The sequence below is a fragment of the Anas acuta genome, chromosome 8 (genome assembly GCF_963932015.1).
Source record: "Anas acuta chromosome 8, bAnaAcu1.1, whole genome shotgun sequence".
NCBI lineage: Eukaryota > Metazoa > Chordata > Aves > Anseriformes > Anatidae > Anas > Anas acuta.
In genome coordinates, this window is record NC_088986.1 from 27,278,206 (window position 1) to 27,303,314 (window position 25,109).

At 40.2% G+C, this 25,109-nt stretch overlaps 1 long non-coding RNA gene across 3 annotated transcripts in view; it reads left to right on the forward strand.

Moving 5' to 3' along the window:
- Positions 1-25,109, forward strand: part of LOC137860421 (uncharacterized) — a 135,257-nt gene that overhangs the window by 43,062 nt on the left and 67,086 nt on the right. For all 3 annotated transcript variants that reach the window (XR_011098902.1, XR_011098903.1, XR_011098901.1), the window contains one exon: positions 3,734-3,804. This is a non-coding gene — a long non-coding RNA (uncharacterized lncRNA). The remainder of the gene's footprint in view (positions 1-3,733; positions 3,805-25,109) is intronic.

Consider the following 25,109-nt stretch of genomic DNA (forward strand, 5'->3'; position numbering starts at 1 on the left):
GCACCTAAGGCCTCTGGAATTGTCCTGTGCTCAGATTTTCAAGGCTTTTGTCATGTTTGTATTTACCTGTTGTCTGGCCACAGCTGTTCATCCTGCATAAGGATAGCTACTAGCTATCATCATTTGTTACTTACGGAAATGCATCAAAACTGTTTTAACATCAGGTGTCATGCAGTCGTGGAATGCTAAGATATTTCAGGGAAGTGATCTGGTCATTAGGTAGGGCTGTTAAAGCTGTGCAGCTAGAATTGAGCTGCCACCACGTTTAAGTCCAGGCAGAGCCTGACAAGCCCAAGGCCTGCAGCTGGATAATACAACACCTGTGGCCCCGTCTATAGCTATGGTAGAGCTGCATTTATCGGACTACAGGGTTACATCCAAATTGGATTCTTAAGCTCTTCCATCTCCCTCCTCTTCCCCTTCAGAAAGCCCTGACCAAATAAAAAATAAGTCTTGTGTTCTTGTTGTAACTCCATTTGTATTTCAAGCTGTCTTCGTCCTTTGGTGTATTGCATTACTTCTTGAATTAGAGGTTGATTGCAGCCCCTGCAGAAACCTAGTAACTCAGTGCTCACTGCAAGCTGTCGCCTGGCTCCATTTCTCTGCGTCCTCACCAGTTGTGCTACAAGCCTGTAGCCCTGACTTTTTTTTTTTTTTTTTTTTTTTTCTGGCACCCAGCTGTGGCAGCCATCAGCTTCTGCCCTTCCCTCTGTGGGTGCCCCAGCCCAGGGCTGTATTGCATGGGTGAGACTCTGTTAATTGCTGGAGCTAATGGCTTGTAAGTGCTTGCCCCTCACCACTAAAATAGAGCATGCCCACACTGATCCTGCTTGAGTCGTTTTGGGGCAGTGAGCTGCACTGAGAATTTGGAACTGAATTCAGCAGGCAGGGTTGCTCAGAGGGGTGGTGTAGGAAGGCAGGGAGCATGGGGCTCTGCAGCCCTTTCTGACGTGCAGTGAGCGAGGCCAACGACTTTGTAATGTGTTTGCAAGGCCTTTGTGCGGGGCTTGTTGTGCTTTGGTTCAGTTTGCCATGACTGGTTTTGAGCCTTCTTTTTATGCTTGGATTTGCTGTAACAACAATTTTTCTAATGGCCTAATTTTTATTTTGCTTATGTCTGTATCATACAGCAACAGTGTTTTTACAGAGATAGTAGTGATGAGTAGTAATTATGTATGGAATGAGGTATTCACGAGTCTAATGTTATGGCATTAGCATACAGAAGAGTCAGAGGCCTCAGAGGCAGGGACACAGGATGTCCCATAGAGGAGTGCAGGTATAGGATGGTGAGAGGTGGGACGCAGGTGGGCCCTGGAGACCCCCGGCTATGAACAACTCGCTGATGGCCAGTTAAAGAAACACAGACTTGAGAGCTGGGCAAAACCAGTGCTAGGGGCAGAAAAGCTGGCACAGAGCAAGCACCTCATATGCAAAATGCACCTCATACAATAATTTTGAAGCACTACAGAAACAGCAAGGTTTAAAACAATGTTAGAAAGTATGTAAATGTCCTTAAGTACTTCCTAGGGAGATCACGGTTCTCCTGGCGGTGGAGCTGGGATGCAGGTGGCACTGGCCGTGTGTGACTGCGGCCATTGGCACGCTGAGGCCGAGGGGCAGCAGAAGGGCAAGCGTGACCCCAGGGGAGGGCGAGGTGCTAGGAAGTGTGCCTGTAGTACACAGGGCAATGCATGTTGGTATTTGTGTAGTAGCATTCTTTATCTTTTGTTTGTTTTGTGACAACTAAACTGGACTGAAGCCTTTGAGGCCTTCCAATTATACTGTCGTCCTTTCTCAGCTTCACCTCCATGCTGTGCTTTCATCTTTCCCTATAACGAAGCTTTGAGCCTAATGGCTGAGTGTTGTGTGAGGTTAATCACAGAATCACAGAATTTCTAGGTTGGAAGAGACCACAAGATCATCGAGTCCAACCTCTAACCTAACACTAACAGTCCCCACTAAACCATATCCCTAAGCTCTACATCTAAATGTCTTTTAAAGACCTCCAGGGATGGTGACTCCACCACCTCCCTGGGCAGCCTGTTCCAATGCCTCACAACCCTTTCAGTAAAGAAGCTCTTCCTAACATCCAACCTAAAACTCCCCTGGCGCAACTTTAGCCCATTCCCCCTCGTCCTGTCACCAGGCACGTGGGAGAACAGGCCAACCCCCACCTCTCTACAGCCTCCTTTAAGGCATCTGTAGAGAGCGATAAAGTCACCCCTGAGCCTCCTCTTCTCCAGGCTGAACAAGCCCAGCTCCCTCAGCCGCTCCTCGTAGGACTTGTTCTCCAGGCCCCTCACCAGCTTCGTCGCCCTTCTCTGGACCCGCTCAAGCACTTCGATGTCCTTCTTGTAGCGAGGGGCCCAAAACTGAACACAGTACTCGAGGTGCGGCCTCACCAGAGCCGAGTACAGGGGGACGATCACCTCCCTAGCCCTGCTGGTCACGCTGTTTCTGATACAAGCCAGGATGCCGTTGGTAGGCATAGTTGGTTAGTAGGAGTATGAAGCTGCTTAGGGCCTGATCTGGAAGTGGGCACCGGTGCACGCAGGACAAAGCAGGGCGCAGCGGCCACAGGCTGCTTCCCCCAGCCACAGGGTGAGGGCTGCTGCTGGTCGCGCTGTCCTGCGCTGCTGGAGTTCACTCCTGCAATCGGGAGTGTGGCACGAGGCAGGTGAGAAGTGGTGCCCCGACCTTTTCTCCGTAGAAACAAGCAGGAGCTGCACACAACAGCTTGGTGTGAACACTTGAACCTCTCGTTGTGTTTTCTTCCTGTGGTAATCCCACTGGCTGGCTATTTGCTGGGGCTCTGGGGAGGCCTGGCGACATCAGTCCGCAGCCTGCAACAAGCATCATTTTCTTGTATGTCTCAGAGCACTGTAAATAAAAATCTCTGATGCAAAGTATGTCCTTGAAAAGAGACTTAAAATGCACAGCTCCTTTTGTCCAGTTCAAGTGCTATTTCACTGTGTGACTGCTCACTGCTACTATGCTGTATTAGCAATATCTGTCAAGTGGAAATAGCATAAGTCAATCCTTATGGTAAAGGTATAAACCTTCGTTCCTAAAGGGACTCAGGTGCCTGTCAGTTTCTTTAAGTATCTAAATCACAAACTAGATTCCTTCTTTCTCAGCTGGGCTTATCCCCAGACTACGATATTCCTCGTTTTCCAACACTAATGTTCGTTTGAGGTCTGAAATTTTGCTTTCCTGTACTCTTAGTGGTTTCTGCATGGGTAAGAACAGGGCACCTCAGAACTGCCAGGCTGAGCATGGTCCTGCTGCTGCTCACCGTGGGCTGGATCCTACGTAAGCACAGAAAGAGTAAGTGAGGCTCGTCAAGGACCCCTTCCTATAAATAGTTTGATGATTGTGGCATTCGCTCAGAAGGCTAGACGTTATCATTCAGTTTCCCACAAACACCCTCGTCTGACGATTATTTAAGCTATAAAACACCCTAGGCAGCATGAGGATTAGAAAGGAGGAAAATGGCATCTGAGATAAATTGGGCATAGGAGAGACTTAAGTAAGGTCTCTCTCAATGTCAGCATTCCAGCTGGTGTAGTGGGGCACAAACGGTTTCGTTTTTTTTTTTTTTTTTTCTTCCTCCCTGTACCTGTCTTCCTGATATGACTAAGGGCAATTTTTCCATACATTTTTTGAATGAAAATTTTGATGACTTCACTGAGTCAGTAAATTATACTAATTTGGATGTGTTGTTTATTTCTAGTATGAATCTGCTTGCTGGTGAGGAAAAATAAGACTCCTGTAAGCCTTTTTACGATTCCATACAGCAGGCAGGTAAGCAATTTTAATTGGCATATGTATAGACTATCCTGAGGTTCTTGTAAAAAAGAAAGTAAGTCAATGCAAATAATTAGCAGGCGGTAATAAGAACACTGAAAGAGGTTCTGACCAAAAAGATATTATCTAGCTTAAAATCAGGTTTTGTGAAAATACTTATCTCTGTCTTTTAAATCTGTTGGTGTATGAAGGTAGAGGGGGAAAGAAGTGGAAACTTATAGTTTTAAACCAAAGTTATGCATTACTTAAGATTTCACGTCTCCTATGTTCTATTTTGATATTAGTAAATGAGAAAACTTGCAGATTTTATCTAAGCTGCAGAAGAAAAGTACATTACAGTCTTTACTGGTGATTTTGTGGTCTTCAGTTAATTGCAGCAAATGTTTACTCATGCATATTTCTGTTTGGAGTACTTACATTTAAATTTCAGCCAGGACTTTTCTCCATCAGGAAAGTGATGTTGTTTAATTATTAAGATACCTTACAATGTGACATGCGTAGTAATGTAGTAACTCCTTCAGTCTTTGCCTACAAGTATTCATGTGAAAATTTAGATTGTATGTTACATGTAAAATTTTTACTTCACAACCAATTATCAAGTAAAATTCAACAAGTACGCTGCACTACTGTAACTGGGACACTGACTCTTGTTTGAAAAAATCAAGAGTGTATGCAGGATATCACACAGCTCTGGGGAAACTAAGACAAGCTTCCCTTCATTGTGTCTTCTGGTTTTGAGAGAAGAAGGCTAAGCTGTTTTGCTTTGAAAGCTGATTTCATTTTAATCCTGAATTCAAATCAAAATTTGATATAAAAACTGGTACCTACAGGTTACAAGAAATTTTCTCATGAATTTCCAAGTGACAAACTTCTAGCCCATTAGGGGATATAGAAATTCTTGTAAATATATATATGCATATGTACTTGTATATTTCTGGAGCTGTGTCATTGAATACCTTCCCTCTACTGCTGTGCTTCCTCAGTACAGGTGCACATTTTGTTTGAGCTTGTATCCATAGTAGCCTTGTCAGTGTATTATGGAACGGGGTTAGGCCTGCTATGAACTTTTATTATTATTTTGTGTGTTTACTTATACACTTCTTCTAGGGATTGACACCAAAGAGCAATATGGACACACGGGCTAGACTAAAGAACAGCTTTAAAGAAAACAAGTTTGTTTTGATTGCCTTCTGAAATGATGATACCTCTCAAAACAAATCCTTGTTAGTCTACTGCTCCGTGCATGCATGTCTCTGTTTACAACAGTAACTGGCATTCAAAGGAGCATCTCTGAAGGAAAAAAACTTGTGCTATTGGTGTTTGTGTATAATAACTTCATTTGGTAGAAAGAGATCTGTAAGGGCTGTTAATAGGTAGAAGCCCTTTGGAGAGAGCAGGTGTTTTACTTTCTCATCTTCTCCAGAGTCTTCTGCATCAATGATTTCTGATCATGGCCTGCAGGGAAACCCCCCTTCTTGCAGTTGGTGCAGTAGTACTGTGAAGTGGTGCAGTTAGGAGAGGGTCTCATTCCTCAGCAGAATGCGATGTTCCAGGCAATGTGTCATTTTCTCCCCGGGCGTCTTTAGGGTAACTCGACAACCTTTTAGATAGCAGCAAGCATCTGAACCTTGGCTGATGGATCTTGAGGCTGGAAAAGCAGCGTTGGTCCCTGAACTTCTCATGTTATGACTAAGACATAAGTGTACTATTTTGCTATTGAGTAAGCAGGTGCTTTTGATCTTCTTTGTGTTATTTTGTGGATTTATTTTCTTTATCTAATGGTATTTTGATGTTACATGGAGTATAATAAGCCTCAGAGAATTTGGGATATCTTGTACACTGATAACGTGTTTTCAAGTTAATCTTCATTCCCATCTTGCAGTAATTTTCATAAACGAATAAAAAGATATATAAAGGCAGAAACTTTAGATTAATAAATTAATAATTAATAAGATGAGTTCTAGTGTATTATAATCCTCATAATCAGGAAGTCATGAACTTTAAGGATTCAGTGCTTAGTGCTTCTGTTTTGTCTTCTGTGGGCTGCAGAATGTAAGCAGTGGCTTGTTTCACTAGTGTATGCTAACTTGATACACCAGACTTTGAAATTATTGAAATTTGAAGTGCAGGAGGCAGTATTAATAATATGCTACTTGAAATGCAGAAAAACTAAATATCACATGATAATTAAGCAACTAACTGTACAACTGCTATTTTGTCCTGGTTATCCAGTGTATCTGTTCATGTTTAGTACTGTTGCTTGCTTACAGTTCTGCAGCATGTCATTGCCCCTGCTTTCTTTTTTGGAATTGATCTTGACCCATTTTGCGGTGGCCTGTTGCAGTGAATGAAATACTGAGGCGGTGACCACATGTCCAGCTCTGTAATGCCTCCTCTCCTTAAGCTAACTGCACAAAACCAGTCTTTGCCCTGTTTCAACGGAGTGGGCAGTAGAGCAGTAGGAGTATGTGGACAGTGAGTGCGTGTTTGAAATGTCCCTCCGAGGGGTGCAAAGCCGGGGGGAATGAAGAGATGTGATGGGAAGGTGGCCTGTGTCAGGTGTGCCTGGATGGACTGCCAGTGATGTGGTGCGAGTCCACTGTATCTGCAGCTGCAGATGGCCCTTTTCTACAACAAGTCGCTGCTTCTAAATATCGAATCATTTGCGGTTTAATTCCATGTTAACGAACAAAGACTGGCTTACTGCTGTTACATTGCAGTTCTTCCCTCAAAGTCAATACGAGGGAAACAGCTAGAGATTTTCAATTAAAGTAATGATATTTTATGAATTGATTATTGATTAAGTTGACATGATAGGGGACTAGTTAGGGTCTTGTGATAAATGTCTACAATTACAGGTGCCTATGTTTGAAGGCATGATCTGAAATTTAATAATAGAGTCCTAGTAGTTTTACATAAACTTGCAACTTGATTTAAATTACCAGGCTGATCACAAACAGGTCCATAACACATCAGTTCCTAGACTAATGAACCATACATCCTTGTCGACTTTAGTAATGTTTTGACAGTTTTTGCCTCAGTGCCTTTGAATTACAAGTGTGTAGAGATGTATTGCTTACTGCTACAATAGGTCTTTCCCTCAGGATATCGTAGGTCACGTTTGCTGAATCTGAATTGGTTAACTAAACAATGACAAGTTCTATAATGCTTTAAAAGAAGGTTACAATCGTTTTTTATAGTTGTAATTGCATTTTTTTTTACAAGGAGAAAGATATTAAAAGAATGACATTTTTCAATTTCATACATTATTTAACTTTTCTGAAATCACACTTACAGAGTTCTTAAAATATAGAGGATTTATATAGCAGTGTGATTAATTCTAAGATGGTAGAAAGCTGCTGTTGATCTTCCCCTCACAAACAGAAATGCAAAATAATTCAGGTTTTAAAATCAGACTGCCTTTACCTTCTCACTAATGAATGTATCGTGTGAGTCAAACACGTGCAGCGACTCTCTTATATCATTTACCTGTTTGTCCTACAAGCTTAACCTTGTTTCATATGGGTATTTTTCATAAATAAGATTTTTCTGTTCTGTTTTTCCTGTGGCTGGTTTCCAAAGTTCAAAAAACAAAACAAACAAATAAACAACAAAAAAAACAGCCCAAATCAAACCCGGTTTGTTGTATATTTGATCTTTTCTAAGAATTTCCTATTGTTTTCTTGAATTCATAGGGAGCAAACCAGACAAATAAAGCAAGACAGTTTCAAGAAATGATACATAATATTTATAGGAAATGTCTAGATTTTCTTGCACTTGTCTAGCTTTTCCCCTTTTGGAGTGAAATAGAATGTGGCTTAAATGAATTGTGGAAGCTAAATATTGAGGTCAATTCTCCAATGAGGGTGGAGTAATATTTCATGTGTTTGAAATGTTGCATTGCTTTATTACTATATTAAGGGGGGGAAGGCAAGGCTGACTTTATTAAATGTTGTGACCTCCTGAAACACTCTGCAAATTTACTTGTGGTGTTTCCAAGTGAGGAAGTCTCGAGGACACAGCATCTGGTTTCCCAAGATGTTTTCTCAAAGTAGGGTCATATTTGAGCAAGGCATGTTGTGTGATGTGTCACCGTCTCGTTACTTGTGTGAAGGTTTGGGAGTAATGGTCTCTGAACTACTGCTGCCTTTTGACTGTAACTGCTCACATTCACGACCTCTTAAAGGTATATTGTGGGTGCTGGAAAAAGGACTGCTGCAAGGGCACTGATAGCATTGCGTGCATTCCCTACGTTGTCTTGCTCCTGTGTGGGAACAGAATGTAGCTTGGGCCCTCTTGTATTTTGTGATATGTCTTTGTTGAAAAATCTGTTATATAAATTTCAGAATAGGCATAATAGACCATAATATGGACCATAATCCCCATTACTGCCCATTATGAATGTGTAATTATCTGCTCAATAGTCCGTCTTTGGATTCATTATCATATAATACATTAAGTTTTAGTTCATGGATCATCGCCCTTCAAAGCTCTCTGACAGTCTATTAAGTAAACGCTATTAAGTAAATTCAGTCTTTAAAAATGTGAGTGATTTTTTTATTTTCACAATGACAGTGTTCTAGATGGAGCATCTTATACCTCTTCAACCTCACTGCAGTCAGGAAAGACGTATGTGCAGCTAAAGCAAGACCTATATTTTTGCATGAATAGCAATGAATTTTCAAAGCTTAGAGAAAGATCTAGGACAGCTCTCAGATGTCCACACAATAGAGGGCAACAAAGGAGTGTTCTCTTTTTGTACATTTTGTATATGTTAGCTTGCAATGGTGCTATTGTGCGTAAAGCCACGTAAGTGTGCTTGCTGAAGCCATTCTGGACCTCTTACAGCCCACAGCTTTTTCTGTTTCTTCATTGCTCTGTGTGCCTGTTACAGGTTGGCATCTGAATGGTGCAGAAGAAAAACAAATAACATAGTTTTCCAGCTCACTTACATGCTTCTCCCACTCATAATTTCTGCATTTTATCTCATGCTGTATAGAACTTGTAAAACGCATTACAGGAAAAACTTGGGTTCAAGTGTTGTTCCTTGTTTCTCGTCCCAAAGAGATTTCCTGCTCAAGGGTAATTTAGGACTTCTTACAGCACAGTTATACACAGCTTAACTGATCACAGAGATGATGCAATGTTGGTTTTATTCTCTGTGAGAAGGGAATTTTGATGTTGCTTAGTCCATACGAGATTCTGGATCACAAGTGAGACGATACATGTGCGATGCATGGTGCAATGCACTTGGACAACCTATGCAGTGGTTAAGATTTGATTTAGTTAGTCAGTTAAGTTTCGTAAAACTTATTTTGCCATTCTTACAATCTGTATGCTTGTCATAGTTTAAATAAAGATGAATGACTCTTATTTTAGGGTCTTACTTCATCCATTGACACCTTTATTTTTGCTGCACTGAGCGGATATACTACCTGCAAGGAATCATTTGTGGTCTTTTCTCTGCCTTCAAACAAGTGTAGTCATGCCATTGACTAAAAGCATATGTTCTCGCTTTCAGAAGGGGCTTTTTACTATATGGAGAGTGTCGTGTTTCACTCTGCTCTCCCATGGACTTCACTTTTATCAGGAAGAAAGGCAAAAGTACAAGTAGACAGCTGAGCTATTTTATTTATTTATTTATTTATTTTACAAAGATCTCTTCATAGCAAACAGGAATCTCAGACCACTTTTAAAAACATTTCATGCTATAGGTGTGAGCACCATCACTATAATCCTGTAGTTTGGGAAATGTGTTTTTTATGACTGATGACACATTAATTCTGGTACAACTTGGTCTGAAGTGGCATCACATTATGCTGTGAGCGTAATTTGTCTGAGAGCTAACATGAGGCCTGTGAGATGGATTTGATTGCAGAGTGGGCAGTGGCACAGTGGCACTCCTGTGTGCCTGGGGCATCTCCCTGGTTCTGTCACACTACTTGCTTGTGGGTGAGTGTATTTCTTTTAGAAGAAGTTACCAAAAACTAATTAAAAAACCCTATCAGCACACAAATGACCTTGTCTACGTTCTAACTGGAACATGGTGAGGATGCACAGAGGGCTGAAGGAACAAACAATCTTTGTAGGAACATGAGCTAAAATGCAGAGCTGCTGAGCTATGGCTGTGGGGTGGATGCCCTCAGCACTGTAGAGCACAGATTCCTTTTTCAGGTGTTTCTATATATTTTGGCACCCTTTCATCATCCTGCTGGTATTTTATAAAATAGTTCATTTTAGTTAGGTATCAAAGCAGGAAAAGAAAGACAGAAATCTTAGAAAAAGGAATAAAATACTTCTGTTGTTGCAGTTTTCCTCTCTTTAAGGGACAGTGACCCTGCCTGATTCAACAGTAGCCTACAGATTTCTTTACTGTGATTTTTTTTTTTCCAGCCCAGTATTCTTAACCTGCAGGTTATTTTAAGCTTATTGCTTTTAAATTGCAGAGCATTTAAGACATTGCAGGCATGTAGAATTAGGTTGGGCAGTACTGAAGGTCACACTATCAAGAACTAACCTATAATGACAGTTGGATAGTCAGAATGATAGTCTCTTTTATCTAGCTAATGTATCTCATTCTGGTTTTATTAACCAGTGTTTATTCCTTCCAATGCTGGCAATTATGTTCAAATACTTCAGCACTGATGCTTTAAGCCTGTATTTTGATTGGATCTTGCTGTAAGAAAATATTTTTGTTTGAGCAAACATCAGTTATTTGGTTACTTTCACCTCAGTCAAGTCTGAATGTGTTTCACTTACCATAAATCTTCCTTGAAATTAGTTTTTTCTGTTTGTTTTGTAATGGTATGATAATCACCGACATGGTGATAGATGAACAACAACATTGGAGGCATAGTATTCATTTATTACATGAAATCTGGGGGAAGATGGATCTGGACAAAGGGATGCAACTCACCCTAGCGTTGCAGTTTTTCCAGTTAATGCCGGCATTAAATGCTCCCGTTACTGCAAGAGCTACTGACAGTGAAGTTTTGCTGTGCTGCTTTTTCTTGTGGGCTGGGAGCACACAGATGGGTGACCACTCCCTTCTGATCTCCTGGTATAGCATTGATGGTGCCATGTTCTTGTGAAAAAGGCTGAGCTGTTGTGTGTGCGGAGCTGAGGGTGACAGGAGACACGAAAGCTGTCGCTGTTCTCGGTGCATTGCTGACAGGGCCCTGGTGGAGCAGCAGCCGCTGCCATGTGGTTACCAGAGCCCTGCTTCCAGGCACCTCTCACTTGCCTATGACATTTCCATTGCCAAGTGCTCTGAGGGTCTTTTGATTTGATGGTAGGTATTAATTATTTAATAATGTGTTCTCCAAATCTGAATCAGATCAAAATTTTACAACTGGGTACACGTCTGGAATTAGCATATGCAATTGTTTAAGAATTGTTTGGATACGAAAGCAGTTGGCATTCAAAACAATTGCTTTTGTGAAGGCTGAAATCTAGATTCATTGAGAAAATCTGTAAAGAAATAACTGCAGACAGACTCCCTGCTACTTCTCTTATGAAAAATCTAAAACAAAACAGAAAATGACAGCACATAATTACAATGAAATAGATCCATTTATTAACAGTTCTAGGGTTAAATTTTGTTATTGGCAGTAATAACAATATAAATGTTTGCATTCAGCTGAGGGCATGCTGTGTTATTCACAGTGGGATCAAAAGTTTCCCTGTAGAGTTCTCAGTGAAAGGAGCATTGCTCTTGAAGAATTTTATTTTGCTATTGTGTAGTTTACTCTCTTTTTTTCATAAGACCTATTCTTGCCTGACCTAAAATGGTTTCCACTGTCAAATACTCTTACAGGACTGAAAGCTATCTCCAAAGGATATTTTTTAATATGTATATTTTTAACTGGCTTAAGTACATAAATATTCATGCTGCAATTTATTTATTGACTCTTAAAATTTTGAGTGGAATCTTTGAACTCAAATAGGATGGATTCACAAAAAGAAAACAGTGATTAATGGCTGCCTGGCTACTAATGAATGCCAGGAAAGACAAACATGAAATAAAGTATTGATGTGAAAAAGGAGTTTTAAGTAGCATCAGTAGAATTACATAGCCTGAAAAATCTGGTTTGGAACATGGAGGAAGAAGAATTAAAAGTGGGGTGTGTGTTGGCCCAGCTCCTGAGAAGAACTGCAACTGGGCTCTGGGGGTCTGAGGCAGCACAAGGGCCAGGGTGTTCCCCTAGCAGCTCCATCACCCAGCCCTTCAGAAAGAGCTGGTGTGAAGTGCTGGGAGCTGCGACTTAATGCCTGCAGAAGGTGCTGGGAGTAATAAAGAAAACTGCACCACTTGCACTGTCATTTTGAAGTATCGATAACTCTGTATGTACACTTCTTATGCGTAGTATGGGATTGTTTCTGCTGAAGATCTTGCAACACTGAAAACATTACGCAGGCTTTGCAGTAGCAACTGGCATATGTCAGGAACTTAGCTGAACACTTTTTGGATTTCTGTGTGTTTGAGCTCCATGGAGATGATATAACTGTCACATTTTTACAGCTGCCTCAAGTGGTAATTTTGTAATCAGATGAAGCATAAGAACAATAATTCCTCACTCTGTATCTTTAAGTTACTGCATTTAACTTCATTGTACTACCTTTAAGTTGCTGCATTTAACTTCATTTCACTACCCTGCAATTATCTTTCCATTGTATAGCTCGTGTCATGCCTTCCAAAGCTTTTCATGTCTGAAAACTGAGTGAAGTTGAGGCATACTTAGAACAGTATTCCTTCAGTGTCCAAAGCTTAGACCTGGTAAATACTCACAAGGATAAAGGCTATCTGCGCAGAGATCATTCATCATAAGTGATCCAGCATGGTGTGGTGAAGAGGAGGCACGGCACTTCAGTCTGGATATGAGTCAATGGCTGTGAATTTTTCTCTTTATTCTAATGATGAAACTTACAGGATATCCTCTCCCAGTACAGTGGTTGCATGTGTCTTTTGTACCTGTTACAGAAAGCAAAGGGTAATTGTATTCTAGGTCTGTTGTTTTCAGTTACCTATAAGAAGGGGACTGTAAAATAGCAACACATCAACATCACAAAATTCTTTGTTTCTTCAAAGGAGACTGAATAAACACTGAGAGACCTATCAGAAAAAACATCAGTAAGGGACCAGAAGAGTTCAGATAAAATGTAATGAGCATTGTGAAAGAGACTAAAAATTTTAGTGGAGCCTGAGATGATTTTCAATTCTGTAAAAAAGCAAACAAACAAAAAAAAAAACAAGCAACAAGATACTAAATGATATTAAATGCTGTGCCCAACTTCAGACAAAGGGGGGCCAACTAGTTGGGATGTATTTGAGTGATGTATGTAAGTTGATGGTACGTATGCAGCTAAAATACTGTGCTCATTATTGAGTACCATAGTTCTGAAAAGACAAGCTGAAATAAGAGAGGGAAACTGAAAATTGAAATCAGAAAATCGTTTATATCCCAAACACCTGAGAAACTGAGGGATAAATGACAGATTTTCAGAGGGATTCAGGAAGGGAACGAGGATAAAAAATGTATAAATAACAGCAGAAGGTAATGAACACCTTTTTCTATAAAAAAAAAAAAAAGGAAATACAATGTAATCCTCAAAGGGAAAGAACATACTTTGCATGACACATGATTAGGTGCCAGGTTGGTGGCTTGTTCTGCTAGCAGCTTGCTGGAGCCCAAGGAGCGTTAGATTCTCATTTGTCGCAGTTCGGTGCCTCGGTATATCTGCTTATCCCTGGATTCCTGTCTCTTGTCTCTTCCCTTTTCCTTCTCTGAACTACATGGCTGGTTGGTATCATGCCACAGATGAATTTGTGCTCTAAGCATTAATCACTGGGGTTTGTCATTGACCGTGCTTTGGCTGGATCCTGAAGCACCCGCCAGGACTGAGGCACCCCCGGTGGCTGCGGTGCTGGGGAGCCCCAGTACTGGGAGCTTCTGCAGCCAGCTTCATATTAACTCCCCTTATAAATGCTTGATGAAAGGATTATAAATGATTAACAGGTACACATACATTACAGACATACAGGAGTACTGTGTGTGGTAAACAGTGCTCAACAGTACCAGTAAAGGGTGTTAAGAACATTTAGACCTCCTGTGCTTCTAAGCAGCCTGTTAAACAAGCCATTGATTTGCTTCTTAGTAAACCAGCTATTAATAAATCATTCATCTTTTATTAACTATTTGTGGCATGTAAAATGTGTTTGAGTCTTCTCATGCTGATGTTAAATAGGATTTATGATAGTTTCTCTTCTCCCCCTCCCAAACATTGAGACTTACTTTAAGCAGAGACAGGAGAAAGTTGGAAGCTGGTAGGTCCTGCAAGTTTCTTTGTGGTCATTATTTGATGTCTGTTTAGTGCTCTGTAGGATCAGTCAATTGTCTCGTCAGTTAGTCATTGTGAAAAAGCATGTTTCTTGTTTGGAGAAAAACACCAAGAAAAGAGAGAAGACGCATGAGTTTATGGTTACATAATTTGAAAACAGCTTACTGCCGAAGGGCTGTAACTCAACCAGAAATGGATATTGTAGTGCTTCAAGAGCATTCACCTTGTCAGTTATTTCTCTTAGGAAGGGAATAAAAACAACATTTTCCACATACAGACAGTTACCAACATGTGCTTCTAGTCAGTTTACATTTTCAAAACCTACTTTGTAACAAATCAAACCAAAATTAAAAGAATAACCTGTCGTATCCTAACCCAACTCTTCAGACTTACAGATTTAAATGTTAATTTTCTTTTAAAAAATATTTTTTACTGCTGTGATTGTCTGTCTTTGTTTGCTACCCAATTTTTATAGCCTCCTGTGTGGTGGTGTGTCAATACCAAGGTACCAAGCCTGGGGAAATGTGGTCAGAAATTCAGTAATGACTGTGAGGAATGGTACAGGCTTATGAAATGGGGTGTGGTGGTGAAAGGTATCCTTGGAAATTGGTAGTAACTTCTAAAAGGGCTTAAAGAAATACCTTCTATGGGAAATGTTATCGTTCTCTACAGACTATGCAATGTATTGTCTACAGACTATACAAGTAGTTTGAAGGGCTGTTTCCACTGTTGACTTCAATAGAAAATGACTGAACTTGTAAGGGAATTGGAGATTTAGAAAAACTCAAATATCTGCTCAACTGCTGGACTTTGTGTCTGCTTTTACTATTGATTGACCACTGGAGAAGTCTAGTATAGAGAAATATGACAGTGAGATGACATGAGATGAAATATTTTTTTGGTTAGGAATGACCTCGTAATTCTTGAATGCCAGTATGAAGTGGGACTATGAATGAATTATGTGGGGACATCCTAATGAGTACAGGCTGTTTTTAATCCTGTTCTCCTCAATTTCAAAGCCTAGAAGAAACGTATTTCATACAGCAGTTCACCATAAAAAAGTAAAAATTGAGGAACCTTGTATAGGTTGAACTACGGGCTGTTTGTTTGTGTGCTTTATTAATAAAAGTAATCCATGGGGTAGTGGCGATGTTTGGCAATGGGGTCAAATACCATCATAGCATTCAAATTTTCAGGTAACACAAACTGACCAAACTTTTCTAGCACTCACAAATGCAGTTATTGTTGCAGGCAATACCACGAAAATTCAGAAGACTCCAGAATAAGAATTTTTGCCTCTTATAACCCATCTTTTTGTTTATCCAGGACACATTTTCCTATGTGTTAAGCAGCTCTGAAGGTGCCTTCCAAGGCAAGTTGCTTGCTGGCTTGCAATGGGAAGCTTGTGGCTGTGTGGGTTCCTGCTGGGGGGTGTCCTGGAGTGAGCAGTACCATGCCAGTCCGTGCGATGGGGCTGCTGGAATGGCAGGTGATGCTTTCCTACCCACCCCGACTGGGACCCTGACTGTCCCTGCTGGGGACCATGTCTGAGCTTGTCCTTTTGTAGCCCTGAATGAGGCTTCATTTTCCTACCCAAAGCTGGTAACTGGGACATACTGACAGTCGTATGCCATGTTTGGTCCAGATAAAAGCTGAGGGAGAAGTACCCCTATGGATGTGAAGTGAGACATGCCTTGAATCCGTGACATAATTTGTGTTCTCCAAAGGGGTGAGATTATCTCACTGTTATTATGTAGTTCGTTAGCTGGCGGCTGCTTGTGGGGCTTGCCTCTCCCATCGCTGAATTTGGAGACCCGTACATTAATTTTAGCTCCGATGACAATTGCCTGTAATGTTCCCTGTTGTCACTGCAGCCGTGGAGGTCAGGCCTAATGATATGCCAAGAACTCTGTGACAGTTTGCATACAGACGCGGTTTACTCAGGTCTCAGCACTGCCACTCTCAGAAGATGAGGAGGTATTGAACTGTCAAACTGAGACTGAGCAGGTGACAGCTGATGCATTTTAGATCAGCTGCCTTCATGACTGATTTAGTAAACCTAACTGAGAATGAGCAGACTTTTTCTCCTTCAATATTATACTGTTTTTTTTTTTTGTTTTGTTTTTTAAGAAAATGAAAATGAAGACATGAAAATATTTATTTTAAATACTACCCTTTGTACCTTTTCACTTTGAAACCTTTTAGTATAAAAATGATACAGGGTGCATAATCCATTTTTTATTTTCCTATGGAAAGAATAGAGGTAGAGAAATATTTTTATCCTCTCCACAGCTTTGTGGCAGTTCAACATCTGACTTTCAGTCAATCACTCTACCTGCTGTCTTCTATATATCATACAACTTCTTTAAATAGATAAAGCTCAAAATAACATAGACAAGCAACAGCATATGGAAACATATGCAACAAATGTAACAATAAATGTGTTTCCTCCTCTTTTCTGAGTGTGTAGTGTACTTCCAAATTTTGATAATGTTGATTAAAAAATAAAGGTATTTCACAGCATGGTCAGAGTTAGTCTTCAAACCACTTCACCAAACGCCATGCTCCTGAAAGAAAATGAATACAATGGTGGGGAAGAACAAATGTCATTGTCATTGCAGATTAGTGCTCATAGCGCTGATTGCTGTACCGTGGAAGAATTAAATTGTCTCATATGTGCAGAGAGATGTTTCTGGTCTTTTCTGATTGATAACATTAACATTTGAAAGGCCTAAGAGGGCTTAAGTAGCAAATTCTTTCCCTTCCGTCACTGGTTTACAGGATTTCCTTTTGGCAGAACAATTGCGGAGTCACAGAAGGAGAGAAGTTTTGCAGATGTCGTTTTGGTGGTAGCATCCCATTCCGCGGAGCACTTTTTGTGCCTGAGAGAAGATCTGTCTTCTCTACATCTCTCTGCTTTTTATTTGGCTGAAAAGTCATCCCCAGGAAAAGCTCTGTTGCTGCCCCCTGCGGCCAAGGGAAGGCTCCTTTGGCTCCCCCCTGGCTGGCTGCTGAGGTGTGCAGGGGACAAAACAGGCTGTGCTCCAGGAGAAAGTGGCTTGCACAGAAGATCTCTTGCAATTTCTGTTGAACGTTGAAAAATGTAAAGATGAGGCGCTAATATGCCTAGAGTGAAGTAGTTTTTTCTAAGTGAAATGAAAATACACTTCATATGTTTCTTCTCTGCCTGTTGTCTTGCTTTGGAGAAATCCATCTTTATTTTTCAGTTTGTTAAATATTGGAAATTTGGGTTGCTGGCACAATGAGTAAATTCAGTGAATACAATGGTCAGAGGTGTTATTCCTTCCAGAGAATTACAATGTGGAAATAATAGAATTTATGCAGAATTCACATAAATGATATTCCTTCTTTGAGCACCAGTGCAGCTGGGACTGCAATATTTCCAGTTATGACTGACATTTTCTCTCACCTCTCTGTCCTCTCCTCATGAAAATGCTTAACCGCTCCCAAGGAGCCCTGCTGTTGGACAGAGCCACGGGGGCCTGGGCTTGCTGCGGGAGGGAGGTGGCTGGTGAGCGGAGCAGAGCGGTGTTGGCTGGATGTGCCCGTCACTGGAAGAAAGGTGATGACCCAGGGAGGTGACAGTGCCAGATCACTGCGAGGCTCAATCTACGCAACGCGGTTCCCTAGCGGCTGTTGTTATTGTTTTCTTGGTATGTGAAAGGGGGGTGAGATGCAAAATGCTTCAGAAAGCACATTTTTGCTATTTTATGTATAGAATTAGCACTAAAACAGCCCTAAAGAGGTAATAAAAAAATAAATGCTTCACTATTTCCAGGTAAGCAAGTGTGTGCATGGAAAGGGAAACATCTTTTAAATCTTTTATATCTTCTTATTAGAGAAATGCCTTACGGTTCTTGATGCAGGCTCACTTCCCTATATGCTGAAAGCTCACTTCAATATTTACTGCAATTTAGGGTTCTATTATTGAATATAGTGACGCAAAACATCATTCCAGCAGAATGTTTTCTCCACTGACTGTGCTGCTGCACAGTTCTGCATCACCAAAAAACAAGTGCCATTTGCATTACAGAGAACAATAATGTTATCAGGGGGATATCTGTGAATTGGTTTCTATAAACTCTTGTAATATCTATTTCAAATATATATATGGAATGTTTAGATTCTAATTCTTTATAAGCTTCTTGCTTTTTCTTTAAATTATTATAAAGTCTTCCATTTTCTGTCAGTAGGGTAAGTTTCTATTCCCATCTTTGTGTTTATTAGAGTCCATACCTGGCACTTCAATCCCTGCAGCTGCACACAGGTCCCTAAATGTTGCCTGACCTGGTGCCCCTTGTGTCTGAATTGTGGGGCCAGGTGCGGGGATCATGCCACCTAAATCAAGGTGACAGTCTGGGGCCGGGCTTGAGCAATGATGGTTCATTGTGATCCAGCATCCCTGACATCAGAAGGAGGTGGTAAACAGCAATAAAATGGGTGGAGGATACGTTGCTAATGAGAGGAAGATCTTCATTTTTAATGTGCAGTAGAATCTTTTTCCCTATTCCCTTTTTCTCACCCCTATGCTTGGTATAATATGCAGAAATATGCAGTTGGGGTCTAGTTATCTGGAGAGAAATAGTGCTTGTCTGAGCTATAAGTGTTTTGTTTCCCAGGACAGAAAGAGCCAGAGATTTACTGTGGGATGTGGGGTTTGTGGGGGTGAGTGAGTGAGGTGATCTTTCCCTTTTGACATAATATTTACAGAGCAATTGGAGAAAATGGTCTGCTGGAGACCATGCTTGTAGCATATAAGAATTCGTCTTTCTTCAGAAAAGAGGAAAGAATGGGTTTCAGCTTTTCTCATGTTATTTCTGCTTCTAGACAAAAGTATCAAGATGGTGCAAAACCAAAGGAATGCTGACACATTTGCTAAGCAAGTCAGGACTCCCTAACCAAAATAATTATTGGCAGTGGTGGTTTGTATACGAACCGTAGTTGTTCCTTTGCGGTAGAATAGCTGTTTGTTTAGCTTACAAAAGAAAAATGAGAGAGAAGCTCACTGTGTTTTTAGCTAGAAAGGTATATTCAGATCTGGGTCTAAAACTATCAAGTCACTTCAACATTCTTGTACTTTGCTCTGTAGGGTTGTAGTTTTCAACCTTTTTTTCTTCTGTAAACCTCTCAACCTTTTCCACTGAAGATACAGATTTCGGTATAGCAAGTTAAAGCCCCACAGACAACCAGCTTGAATTTTTAATGCTTTCTTTTCAAGTTACCCTTACAGATATCCACCAACCTTGAGAGCTTTGCAGACTACAACTTGAAAACCATTGCTCTGAGGAACTAGTCAGGTCGAGTCATGAGTAAAGCTGCTAAAATGTTGAAGATTTTATTTGAGAGAAAAATAATCTGATGTGGGAAGAGGAAAATAGCAGTCCTGAAGTTGGAAGTTAATACTATTATCTTTGTCAGTATTTACAGTCCTTTTTTGTCATGAATTTCAAGCAAGCTGGGCCTTGGACTCTTGGGCACAGATGGGAGAGAGAAGACAGAAGTAGCTGGTGGCTGAATGATGCTTGACTCTCTGACACAGGAGCAGATTACGGGCCCTGGAAGCCCAGAACCCCATATTCTAATGTGCAATCATTTGGGGGGGAAAAAAAAAAAAAGCAGTTTTCAAAAGAGACTTAAAAGTTTGTTAAATAATTTCAGGAATTTGATCGGTATTTCATGTCTGAATACTCAATCTGACAGAGACCTGTTCACTCTAGCTGAGGGCCAAGCCCAGACTTCCCTGGAACTTTAGCACCCAGCCTGAGGTTACAAGTTGAGCGCTGTCTAGAGAAGTGATACAGGAAAATTAGCTGCCAAAAGGAAAGGAAGTCCTAGTGGGTTGGTGGGTTGGTGGTGAGGAAGTATTTCTCATTATTCAATGAACTGAATTTTAAGTTCCTATAGAGTTTTATCTAGGGGCAGAGAAAGCACAGGAACTGGTTACCTGAGTCAACATCAGGCTTCTACTTTCATGGGTTGTTTTTCTTTGGGTTTTCTTTGGGGAGTCTTCCTTCTTAGGAGAGTTTACTGACAAAGAGAGAGTAACTGTTTCTTTGTACCTGCAGCCAAAGAGTATTTTGTTTGTTTGTGCTTATGTCTGGATCTCCCTGCTGGCCATGAACCTTTCTTTGACTGCGTAGGTGGGTACAGGGTGGAATTACATACTGCTGAACACCCGCTTGCTCCCGCTTGCACTGCAGCTTAATAGAAAACCTGATGTCTTACTTGTGTAGTTCTCAATATGAATCTACCCTTGTCTATTTCTTTGACTTCTGGCTGTGTGTGATGACTTCTGTAATAAGGAGGAATGGCTAAAAATCAATGGAAAGCTGTTTTAAAACTTTCACGCATGAATTGGTATGTGTGCTTGGCATAGATTCTCAAATGCAGTCAAAGGAAATTAATGGCAAGAAGGGATGCTGGCAAGGAAGAGGTGCCTCGAAGAAGTTTGGATTAGATGCTAATAGGTAAAGCCTTTTTAAACAGTATAGGAGGTGACTAATATTTATTTTTATTCTCTCTTTTTAAGGAGGGTTTTTTTTCTCATTTTTTTTTTCCTGTCTGTGTTTTGCAAATCCTGGAAAAACAGTGTAATGCCAAACATGTTTAGACTTCTGGGATGTTGAGGAGGAAGCTGGTAGCCAACCATGTGCATTTTATCAGTTATCTGGTTCCTAAAATCTGAGGTCTACATAGGAAAGTAGCTTTGCTTTTTAGGCTTTGGGGGACAAATTTCGTTCTTCTTAAAAACCTGCTGCTTAAGTTTGTCATTTCAAAAACCTTTTATGATCCAATAAGTTCTTCCCATGTTTCTTTCATTTGTGAAATGTCCCTGTGATAATGCAGGAAAAAATGGTTTGTCAAATTACTAAATGCATATGACGTGATCTGTGTATGCTCGTGGAATGTGAAGGTTTAGTCCAGGTGAACATTTGTAGAAATTACATTTCAGGCTCTTACCCAGGACTTTAAAAAATAAAATAAAATAAAAGACTTGCAACAAGCTGGCTGAATTTCATCTGTGGGTTTGGTGAGGAAAGGTAAATTTTAGCAATGAATGGAGGGAAGGTTTGACTGGTGAGGAAAAGAAAGGAAGAGAGAACGTAAAAAAAAAAAAAAAAAAAAAAAAAATAAGAAGGTGAAGAAACAGATACATAGCTAGGGCCTCTTGCCACCTGATAAGAGCCTCTTAGTGTGCTTATTGGCACTTGACAAGGATTAAAATGTCTTTAAAATACTGCATGGGGGAAGACATTTCAGCATGTAGTAAGAAGTTTTTGAAGCTGGAGTATTGTTGGTATAGCCTTCATCTGTTTGCTGCCAAAATGAAATGGCTGTTGGGTCACTTACCCTGCAGCTAGCAGGGGTTTGAGGAGGAGTTGTGTGACAGACCCAAGCTGTGTTCTGGTACATGTTTGTGCTTGTGAGAAGGAGCAGGAGAAAACCAGTTGTGAGTGTCCATGGGTGCCGAGAGCTCTCCTCCCCGTAGGGATTGCTCTGATACCATAAAGGAGGAGGAAAATCTTTGAAATAAGAGGTATGTTTCATTAGGCTAGGAGATATTATGGCTGTTTTGTACACACTGAAGTTGATCTTGTGTCCCCTGGCTAATTTCCTATCTGTGCCCCTAGATACCAACGTGAGTTAGCAATTCAGTCACTGTTGCTGCAATTCAACATTGCTAGTCAATGTATAATTTAATATTTGTTAAAATTATTCAAAGCAGGTTGAGAATGCAAATATGTTTTAGGGTAGAAAAATGTATTTAAGTGTATAAATCTAAGTTCCTATTTTTTTCTGTGCTTACTTGATGTCTGTGACCTCTTGACCTCTTTCTTAAAACATAGAGATTTCATCTGTAGGAGAAAAAAGTTTTTTTTTTGTTGTTTTTGTTTTGTTTTGTTTTGTTTTTTTACGAAATTCATCTTCATGCTGGATCCTTTCACTATGGGCCTTATGTCAAGTTGTGGACACACTATGCAATCTTCCCTTCCAGGGAAGTGCAAGTGCCACAGAAACATGGAAAGGAAGTCCTGTTCTGCAGCTCCTATTCTAGAAAGTGGAGGAGGGCAGTCTCATCGCTGTGATCCTTCCCCACCATGCATGCCCACAGGATTTCCATAGCTGACAGACAGCCCGGCTCAGCGTGAGGAACGGCAGGGGTATTTGGTAGGATGGCCAGTACTTATTCAAGCACTGCAGAACTTTTTGAGAGCAAGGGAAGTAGCATCATCTTCCCTCCTTTCCTCTCTGTATGCACGAAAATGCGGGTCACGTTGGCAGCATTACCTAAAGCTGGCCTCAGACAGATAGCTCTTCCCGGTTACAGTGTGCAAAGCAGGGTAATGATGTAGCCTAGCATGTCACCGTAAAGTGTCAGATGCTGGATGATAAATGGAGCTGCTGTGGCCAGGTCTTTCCTTTTCCTCTCTGTGCATAAGCTGTGAGTGCACATGGAGCTGGTGCGTGATTTCCTGTCCTTCCTCACTACTGGTGGTTCCTCGTCTCAAGCCCTGGCTTCCAAGTGCAGCTGCGAGTAAGGCAAAAAAGAATGAGTGCAGTGGATAAGCAGACTTGTGACATGAGACCAAAGGGCTCCTTGCTTTGAGAATCTTTTCCAAGCAGGACATGCCAGGGAGATGCATAAAGGTACTGTTAATTTGCTGTATTTGGGGAAAGGCATTGGCTGGAGAGCAGTACTGACAGTAAATGTATTTTCAACTTACAGTCTTAGTACTTTATTTTTAAGCTCCAATATGGGCTTTTTCCCAAATCCCTAGTTATATAGTTCAAAGAGATGAAGCTATTGGATTATTGTCTCTTTCCTGTCAAGAAGCCTGCAGAACTCCTTCTAGAGTCTGGGTACAGAGGCTATTGAATAGATTCATTCTGTGGCATGTTTTGCAGCATATGTGTACATTTTAGGGAAATTTAATTAGTGGAAACTAAATTTGAGACTGAAGGTCTTGTCAGGGGTAGAAAAATAACCTAGTTTGTATGTAGCACTTTATTCAATTAGCTTTCCAGAGGATTTTTAATTTTTTTTAACGTCTTCTTTCCAGTCATCTAATTGTTCTTAATTTTACAAAATAAATAAATAAATAAACAAAAAACACAAACAAAACCCCACACCACCAACAAAAAGAACAAAGCCAAAGAACGGAGCTACGCATGGAACCATTCTGTCCTTCCCCATAGTTTCTTATGCAGTTAAGGAAACAGGAAACAATTCAGGTATTTGTGCATTAGTGCCATCAGTCATTGATCAGCTTTTCTTTGAACTAGTTACTGTACAAACATACAACAAGATGACAGTCCTATTTTGAAATACTCATAACCTCTCCACAGGTTTAACAAATATATCAACAAATAACACACATGCAATTCATAAAGAATCTACTGTTTCCATTTGTTTTGCTCTCAGAAACAAAGCATATTCCTACAGCCTGTCTAAAAAGGAACAAAGTGCGCCAGACATTTGCAATGCTCAGGGTATCCATGCCTAATCCATGGGATTCTTTATAGCTAATGAGTCTTTTTTTTTTTTTTTTTTTTTTTTTTTTAATCCAGTAATCCTTAACTGGGCAAAATCCCTTGTAAATTTGTTATGTTCTGTGTAAGAGAAGATTGGATAGCAACCAAATGTGAAGATGAGACTTGTAAAATGTTTTATTTCAAGAATCCATGGAGACTGCTTATATTGCTACCAGAATCAGCTAATCACAAGCTTTGAGTGAGGCTTGAAGGGAGATTCTGAGGCTGGTACTAAATCAGTCATACTGGCAAAAATGCTTCTAGCTACACAGGCTATTAAAGGAAAATTATTAAATCCAGAGCCATGGAACAGGAGGTGTTTAGAGCTTTGATATGCCACTTTACAAGCAACTTCCTGGATTTACTAGGCTTCCAAACTTGCAGTGAGTTTAATTAAAGATGATAGGTTGGGAAGGAAGTCAGAAAATGCAGGAGAGAGAAAATAGTTTTACTTATTCATTTGCTGTACAATTTCCTTTCAATTTCTTCTCCCTTCAAAGTAGCCTTACCAGAACCCCTTTGTAGATAACATTTTCTGTGGATAAACCATTGACAGATCAGACTCTGCATTAGCTGCAGAAAAAACTTAGTGCTACTGTTACGGCTAAAAAGTGACCCAAAAAATGTGAAACTACTTTTTTTTTTTTTCCTCATAAATTATCTTCCATGACAATGGATGAGGAAGACAGGAAAACTTTTGATGGTTGTTTTCTTTTTAAATTTAAAAGTCTCCCTTTGAGAACACATTGAAAATTTGTTTGTCTCCAGACTCTAAACAAGAAAGATGATTACGCTTTTTTTTTTTCCTTTTAAAGAAATAAATAAAAAAAATTGAAAAAATTTGATTTTTGGCTAAAGGACTGTTGAATAGAAGTCCAAGCACTTTCAGCAACTTCAACACAATTTTGAAAGTCTGTCTAATCTTATGTTATGTTGGATGCTGTAATTTGACCACCTCTCTTGAGTTTTTTGGTGAGAAAAATAATCAGAGAAAAAAATCAGAGAAAAATAATCAGAGAAAAATAATCTTCCTGATATAAAAGATATAGCTGTCCAATCACACGTCTTCATCCCTATTATCTTCCAGAGTGACTGTACAAGGGAGAGCCGCTCTAAAACCAGAAGAATTTAATATGCCTCTGTACTTTTAGCTGGTTTTCCTTGGAGCTCAACATACATCTTCAGTAAATTCTTCATTCCATGTTGTTTTGGGTAGCCATCTGCTTATCTGGTAAACTGTTACAATTTTGGAATAATGCCACTTATTTCTTTAGTGTTGTTATTCAAATCTGTAAAGTGATGTTAGAGGTCAGAATTGTACTTGACTTCTGGGTATGCATGTTTGGGACTTCTCAAAAAGGTCTCTAAACCATATTTACTGGATATGTGTGGATGTTGTTTTTATTCCT